Source organism: Rhipicephalus microplus, unplaced genomic scaffold, assembly GCF_043290135.1.
Source record: "Rhipicephalus microplus isolate Deutch F79 unplaced genomic scaffold, USDA_Rmic scaffold_99, whole genome shotgun sequence".
NCBI classification, from domain to species: domain Eukaryota; kingdom Metazoa; phylum Arthropoda; class Arachnida; order Ixodida; family Ixodidae; genus Rhipicephalus; species Rhipicephalus microplus.
This window is the reverse complement of record NW_027464671.1, coordinates 454-8762: the sequence shown is the minus strand read 5'-3', so window position 1 is coordinate 8762 and position 8309 is coordinate 454. Positions and strand designations below refer to the sequence as shown.

The 8309-nt window shown below is 59.1% G+C and overlaps 1 non-coding gene across 1 annotated transcript; it reads left to right on the top strand.

Moving 5' to 3' along the window:
* Positions 1-6255: 6255 nt before the first annotated feature.
* LOC142790420 (small subunit ribosomal RNA) lies at positions 6256-8070 on the top strand. Its single transcript, XR_012889510.1, has one exon. It is a non-coding gene; the product is annotated as a small subunit ribosomal RNA (ribosomal RNA).
* Positions 8071-8309: the final 239 nt, after the last annotated feature.

Below are 8309 nucleotides of genomic sequence, written 5' to 3'. Positions count from 1 at the left end.
CCCCGGCTGACGCAGTTTTCGCGCCGCCCCGGCAGACGCGGTTTTCGCGCCGCCCCGGCTGACGCGGTTTTTGCCGCCCCGGCTGACGCAGTTCGGACTTGGCACTTTTTGGGCTGAGCCTGGCTGGCGGCCCACTCACTCGATCGCCATGTCTGTTTGCCACAGTCTTCCCGGTGGTGCCGCACCCGGGCTCGCCCCGGCAGACGCGTTTTTTTTTTCTTTCGCCCCGGCAGACGTGGTTTCCCCCCCCCCCTTTTCGCTCGCCCCGGCTGACGAGGTTTTCGCGCCGCCCCGGCTGACGCAGTTTTCGCGCCGCCCCGGCTGACGCGGTTTCGTGCCGCCCCGGCTGACGCGGTTTTCGCGCCGCCCCGGCTGACGCGGTTTTTGCGTCGCCCCGGCTGACACGGTTCGGACTTTGCACTTTTCGGCTGTGCCTGGCTGGCGGCCCACTCACTCGATCGCCATGTCTGTTTGCCACAGTTTTCCCGGTGGTGCCGCACCCGGGCTTGCCCCGGCAGACGCGTTTTTTTTTTTCTTTTCGCCCCGGCTGACGCAGTTTTCGCCCCGCCCCGGCTGACGCGGTTTCGTGCCGCCCCGGCAGACGCGGTTTTTTGCGCCGCCCCGGCTGACGCGGTTTTTGCCGCCCCGGCTGACGCAGTTCGGACTTTGCACTTTTTGGCTGAGCCTGGCTGGCGGCCCACTCACTCGATCGCCATGTCTGTTTGCCACAGTTTTCCCGGTGGTGCCGCACCCGGGCTCGCCCCGGCAGACGCGTTTTTTTTTTCCTTCGCCCCGGCAGACGTGGTTCCCCCCCCCCCTCCGTCTTTCTTTTTGTTTTTTTTTTTCGCCGCGGCTGAAGTGGATTTTTCGGTGCCTCGACGCCCCGGTAGTCGCGGTTTTTCCGTTTCCGCACGGCCCCGGCTGACGCTGCTCGGTCACAGTCGCCTTTTGTGAGGATTGCAGACTTCTTGAGCGCGGGTGTTTTTTTTTTGTTGTTGTTGTTGTTTTATTACGCATTCGCTCCAGCAGACGCTGTTTAGACTTTTTGTTTCCTCTTTTATCCTGCGACGAGGTGACGAGGTTTATTCGGTGCCCCGCCGCCCCGGCTGAAGTGATTTTTCCTGTCCCGTGCCGCCCCGGCTGACGCGGTTGGGACTTCGCGTTTGTTCGGCCGCCACGGGTTTTGGCGCACTCGCTCGGTTGCTTGTTGTTGCCACTTGTTGCGAACCCAGGTTTCTTGAGCGAGCGCGGGCGTTTTTTCTTCCTTTCTTTCTTTGTTCTATGTGTTAGCGAATCGGCCTTTAATATCACACGAGGACTCACAACCAACAATTTTCAGTTTGAAGTGTAAAAAATCTGCAGGTGTTGACGTAACTGACTTGCCCCGTACCCTTGAGTACATCCATGAAGTTCTCGTAGTACTACTAAATCGCATTATTCCAAGTGGAGAAATTCCCATAAACTTGCAAACCTCTACACGAAAATCGGTGCGCGTGATAAAGTTGAAAATTATCGTCCGATATCAAATGTGCCTTCTATAACACAAATTCTAGGAAAAAAAAAAAAAAACACTTGTTCGCCGTTTTCTGCGCCGTGACTGGCAGCACTCCGGCGAAGCGAAACGGGGTCGATTCGAGCACGATATCGGCGTCTTTCGACGTGCTCGCCGGCGACCGTCGCACGAGTACGTCGCACGAGCGCGTCTGCCGGGGCGCCGTTTGCGAAGCCGACGCAAAAGTGGGAACCGCCGCTCGGATGATCGCCGCTTTCGGCAGAGTGAGTGTTGGCACTCCGGGGAAGCGAAACAGCGTGAATGCGCCCACGAAATCGGCGTATTTTGAAGTGCCCGCCGGCGACCGTCGCACGAGTACGGTAAACCGCGTCAGCCGGGGCGTAGTTCGGGACGCCGACGAAAAAGTGGGAAGCGCAACTCGGATCTTCGCCGTTTTTGCAGGAGTGAGTGGCGGCCCTCCTGCGAGACCAAGAAGCATCGATTCGTGCACGAATTCGGCGCCTTTCGACGTGATCGCCGGCGACCGTCGCTCGAGTAGGGCAAACCGCGTCTGCCGGGGCGGGCTTCGGGACGCCGATGCGAAAGTGGGAAACGCTGCTCGGATGTTCGCCGTTTTTGGCCGAGTGAGTGCTGGCACTCGGGCGAAGCCAAACGGGGCCGATTACGGCACGATATCGGCGTCTTTCGACGTGCCCGGCGGCGACCGTCGCACGAGTACGGTAAACCGCGTCAGCCCGGGCGGAGTTCGGGACGCCGATGCGAAAGTGGAGAACGCCGCTCGGATCTTCGCCGTTTTTGGAGGAGTGAGTGGCGGCACTCCGGAGAAGCCAAGGAGCGCCAATTAGCGCACGATATCGGCGTCTTTCGACGCGCTCGCCGGCGACCGTCGAACGAGTAGGGCAAACCGCGTCTGCCGGGGCGGGGTTTACGACGCCGACGCAAAAGTGGGAACCGCCGCTCGGATGTTGGCCGTTTTTGGCAGAGTGAGTGCTGGCACACCGGCGACGCGAAAGAGCGCGAAAGCGCCCACGAAAGTGGCGTATTTGGACGTGCTTGACGGCGACCGCTGCAGGAGTACGAAAAACCACGTCAGCCGGGGCGAGCGACCCACGGCGGTCTGGGTGCTTATCGCTGCTATTATAGGGGCACCCCGGCAGACGCAGAAAAAAAAATTTTTTTTCGACCTTCTTTTTTGCTGGTCGAGCTCGGGTAACCCAGGTCGCAATGGGAGCCGCGCACGAAAGCGGCGTCGCGAGACGCGTTCGCGGTCGCTAGTCGCACGAGCTCGGCAACCGCGTCAGCCGGCGCGGAGTTCGGGATGCCGACGGCTAAGTGGGTACCGCTGCTCGGATGTTCGCCGTTTTTGGCCGAGTGAGTGCTGGCACTCCGGCGAAGCGAAACGGGGCCGATTCGGGCACGATATCGGCGTATTTCGACGTGCTCGCCGGCGACCGTCGCACGAGTACGGCAAAGCGCGTCTGCCGGGGCGAGGTTTGCGATGCCGACGAAAAAGTGGGAAGCGCCGCTCGGATCTTCGCCGTTTTTGCAGGAGTGAGTGGCGGCCCTCCTGCGAGACCAAGAAGCATCGACTCGCGCACGATATCGGTGTCTTTCGACGTGCCCGCCGGCCACCGCCGCACGAGTACGGCAAACCGCGTATGCCGGGGCGGGGTTGGCGACGCCGACGCAAAAGTGGGAACCGCCACTAGGATGTTCGCCGTTTTTGGCAGAGTGAGTGCTGGCACACCGGCGACGCGAAAGAGCGCGAAAGCGCCCACGAAAGTGGCGTATTTGGACGTGCTTGACGGCGACCGCTGCAGGAGTACGAAAAACCACGTCAGCCGGGGCGAGCGACCCACGGCGGTCTGGGTGCTTATCGCTGCTATTATAGGGGCACCCCGGCAGACGCAGAAAAAAAAAATTTTTTTTCGACCTTCTTTTTTGCTGGTCGAGCTCGGGTAACCCAGGTCGCAATGGGAGCCGCGCACGAAAGCGGCGTCGCGAGACGCGTTCGCGGTCGCTAGTCGCACGAGCTCGGCAACCGCGTCAGCCGGCGCGGAGTTCGGGATGCCGACGGCTAAGTGGGTACCGCTGCTCGGATGTTCGCCGTTTTTGGCCGAGTGAGTGCTGGCACTCCGGCGAAGCGAAACGGGGCCGATTCGGGCACGATATCGGCGTATTTCGACGTGCTCGCCGGCGACCGTCGCACGAGTACGGCAAAGCGCGTCTGCCGGGGCGAGGTTTGCGATGCCGACGAAAAAGTGGGAAGCGCCGCTCGGATCTTCGCCGTTTTTGCAGGAGTGAGTGGCGGCCCTCCTGCGAGACCAAGAAGCATCGACTCGCGCACGATATCGGTGTCTTTCGACGTGCCCGCCGGCCACCGCCGCACGAGTACGGCAAACCGCGTATGCCGGGGCGGGGTTGGCGACGCCGACGCAAAAGTGGGAACCGCCACTAGGATGTTCGCCGTTTTTGGCAGAGTGAGTGCTGGCACTCCGGCGAAGCGAAAGAGCGCGAATGCGCCCACGAAAGTGGCGTGTTTGGACGTGCTTGACGACGACCACCGCAGGAAAACGAAAAACCACGTCAGCCGGGGCGAGCGACCCATGGCGGTCTGGGTGCTTATCGCTGCTATTATAGGGGCACCCCGGCAGACGCAAAAAAAAAAAATTTTTTTTCGACATTCTTTCTTGCTCGTCGACCTCGGGTGACCCAGGTCGCAGTGGGAGCCGCGCACGAAAGCGGCGTCGCGAGACGGCTTCGCGGTCGCTAGTCGCACGAGCTCGGCAACCGCGTCTGCCGGGGCGGAGTTCGGGACGCCGACGGCTAAGTGGGAACCGCCGCTCGGATGTTCGCCGTTTGTGGCCGAGTGAGTGCTGGCACTCCGGCGAAGCCAAACGGGGCCGATTCCGGCACGATATCGGCGTCTTTCTACGTGCTCGCCGGCGACCGTCGCACGAGTACGGCAAAGTGCGTCTGCCGGGGCGGGGTTTGCGACGCGTACGCAATAGTGAGAACCGTCGCTCGGATGTTCGTCGTCTTTCGCCGAGCCAGTGCTGGCACTCCGGCGAAGCCGAACGGAGCCGATTCGGGCACGATATCGGCGTCTTTCCACGTGCTCGCCGGCGACCGTCGCACGAGTACGGTAAACCGCGTCAGCCGGGGCGGAGTTCGGGACGCCGATGCGAAAGTGGGAAGCGCCGCTCGGATCTTCGCCGTTTTTGGAGGAGTCAGTGGCGGCACTCCGGTGAAGCCAAGGTGCGCCAATTCGCGCACGATATCGGCGTCTTTCGACGTGCCCGCCGGCCACCGTCGCACGAGTACGGCAAACCTCGTCTGCCGGGGCGGGGTTTGCGACGCCGACGCAAAAGTGGGAACCGCCGCTCGGATGTTCGCCGTTTTTGGCAGAGTGAGTGCTGGCACTCCGGCGAAGCGAAAGAGCGTGAATGCGCCCACGAAAGTAGCGTATTTGGACGTGCTTGACGGCGACCGCCGCAGGAGTACGAAAAACCACGTCAGCCGGGGCGAGCGACCCACGGCGGTCTGGGTGCTTATCGCTGCTATTATAGGGGCACCCCGGCAGACGCAGAAAGAAAAAAAAAAAAAAATGGGGACATGGCGTGCGTCACCGTGCGGCTTCGCAGCGTTGCCGAAGTCGCCGAGCCCTTCGACTGAGCCGAACGGCGGACAGGGAACGTTGGTCGGCCGTTCTAACCTGTCGGTGCCACGCCGAGACGTCGTTAAGGAAAACCGCGTCGTGGGCCTCTACGACGCCGTCGAGTCGTTGTACGTTTGGTGTCCAGCGTGTCGGCGGCGAGTAGCGGACACGTCGTTCACGACTTCGGTCTTTCGCAGTCGACGCGAACTTGCGGAGAGTCGTGGTGCCTCACGTTTTCGGCAGAAACCGCGGCGGAATTTTCCCGTGCGTGCGCGCACGACCTCGGTGCTGTGCCGTCAGCGTAGTGTTGCACAAACTCGTGGCCTACCCAAGGTGCGGTACGTTTGCGGCCGTATCCTCGGTGGGAATTTCGTGAGTAGGGTCGCAAATTCTACGACCTCGGCGGGTTTGAGAGCGACGTAGACTTGTGGCACGCTCAACGTGCCACACGTTTCGGGGCACACCCGCGGTGAAATTTTCTCGAGTACGCTCGTATTAGTGCCAAGGAGGTCTGGGTACTTATCGCTGCTATTATGTGGGGGTTCTCGTGAGCGGCGTACGCGAAAGCGACCGGGTGTCTGATATGCGGCGGGCTTCGGCCTCGTCAAGCGTGTCCTCGGGTCTGCTCCAGGGGAATCCACGGCAGTCGTCTGCAGCCTCATCCGCTTGATGCGTTAGGGGCTGGTTGTCGGACGGTGCCGTTTTACCACGATATCGAGGTGTGTTCCGTGTCGTCCTCGGGCGATTCAGATGCGAAAGCGCCGAAGACGCGGGCGTGACCCGTCGTCTGGCGGCTTTGCAGTCTCGGCTCCGTTGCTAGTTCCGGCCGGTCCACCGACAGTGCAGCGGGCTTGGGCAACCCGCACGGCGCGACCGAGTCGATGCAACGAAAAAGAGCGAGCATGAACGTGCTTCTTGCCGCACGGCTCCCACTCGTCTTTCGGGAAGGTTGTGCCGTAGCGAGCTCGAACGCCGTCATCTCGGAGTGCAAAATAAGCGTGTTGGGGCGCCTGAAGGTGGCCTCCGCCGCACACAGACTGCGTCCGGCCCGCCGAAGGCGAGGACGGACGCGCAGTCGAACGATTACCTGGTTGATCCTGCCAGTAATCATATGCTTGTCTCAAAGATTAAGCCATGCATGTCTAAGTACATGCCGAAATAAGGCGAAACCGCGAATGGCTCATTAAATCAGTTATGGTTCCTTAGATCGTTTCTTCCTACTTGGATAACTGTGGCAATTCTAGAGCTAATACATGCAGTGAGCCTGGAGCCCTTTGGGTAACGGGTGCTTTTATTAGACCAAGATCGATCGGGTTTCGGCCCGTATTGTGTGGTGACTCTGGATAACTTTGTGCTGATCGCATGGCCACGAGCCGGCGACGTTTCTTTCAAGTGTCTGCCTTATCAACTTTCGATGGTAGGTTACTTGCTTACCATGGTTGTTACGGGTAACGGAGAATCAGGGTTCGATTCCGGAGAGGGAGCCTGAGAAACGGCTACCACATCCAAGGAAGGCAGCAGGCGCGCAAATTACCCACTCCCGGCACGGGGAGGTAGTGACGAAAAATAACAATACGGGACTCTTTTGAGGCCCCGTAATTGAAATGAGTACACTCTAAATCCTTTAACGAGGATCAATTGGAGGGCAAGTCTGGTGCCAGCAGCCGCGGTAATTCCAGCTCCAATAGCGTATACTAAAGCTGCTGCGGTTAAAAAGCTCGTAGTTGGATCTCAGTTCCAGACGAGTAGTGCATCTACCCGATGCGACGGCTCGGACTGAACATCATGCCGGTTCTTTCTTGGTGCACTTCATTGTGTGCCTCGAGATGGCCGGTGCTTTTACTTTGAAAAAATTAGAGTGCTCAACGCAGGCGAGTCGCCTGAATAAACTTGCATGGAATAATAGAACAAGACCTCGTTTCTGTTCTGTTGGTTTTTGGAATACGAGGTAATGATTAAGAGGGACGGACGGGGGCATTCGTATTGCGGCGCTAGAGGTGAAATTCTTGGACCGTCGCAAGACGAACTACTGCGAAAGCATTTGCCAAGAATGTTTTCATTGATCAAGAACGAAAGTCAGAGGTTCGAAGGCGATCAGATACCGCCCTAGTTCTGACCATAAACGATGCCAACCAGCGATCCGCCTGAGTTACTCAAATGACTCGGCGGGCAGCTTCCGGGAAACCAAAGTATTTGGGTTCCGGGGGAAGTATGGTTGCAAAGCTGAAACTTAAAGGAATTGACGGAAGGGCACCACCAGGAGTGGAGCCTGCGGCTTAATTTGACTCAACACGGGAAAACTTACCCGGCCCGGACACTGGGAGGATTGACAGATTGAGAGCTCTTTCTTGATTCGGTGGATGGTGGTGCATGGCCGTTCTTAGTTGGTGGAGCGATTTGTCTGGTTAATTCCGATAACGAACGAGACTCTAGCCTATTAAATAGGTGCGGGGTTCCCAGCACCTTACAACCTTCTTAGAGGGACAAGCGGCTCCTAGCCGCACGAAACAGAGCAATAACAGGTCTGTGATGCCCTTAGATGTCCGGGGCCGCACGCGCGCTACACTGAAGGAAGCAGCGTGTCTTTATCCCTGTCTGAAAAGACTGGGTAACCCGTGGAACTTCTTTCGTGATTGGGATAGGGGCTTGCAATTGTTCCCCTTGAACGAGGAATTCCCAGTAAGCGCGAGTCATAAGCTCGCGTTGATTACGTCCCTGCCCTTTGTACACACCGCCCGTCGCTACTACCGATTGAATGATTTAGTGAGGTCTTCGGACCGATGTCCGGCGCGGCCTTTCGGTTGCGCCGGTCTGTTGGAAAGATGACCAAACTTGATCATTTAGAGGAAGTAAAAGTCGTAACAAGGTTTCCGTAGGTGAACCTGCGGAAGGATCATTAACGGATTGTGAAGGGTGAGCGCCTCAGCTGCGTCTGCGCCCGACACTTTCTGCCGCTGACCCCGTTTGGACGCGGGGTCGGCTTTTCCCCACGGGGCTGCCTGAATGTGGAGCGGCACCCCGTGACAAATTGTTGCGCCCAGCGGACGCCAACACCGCGACCTTGGACGGTCGGCCAGGTGGCGGACGCGGGTACAAACGGCGCAACGCACTCATAGGTCGGCTTTCGACCCGCCACTG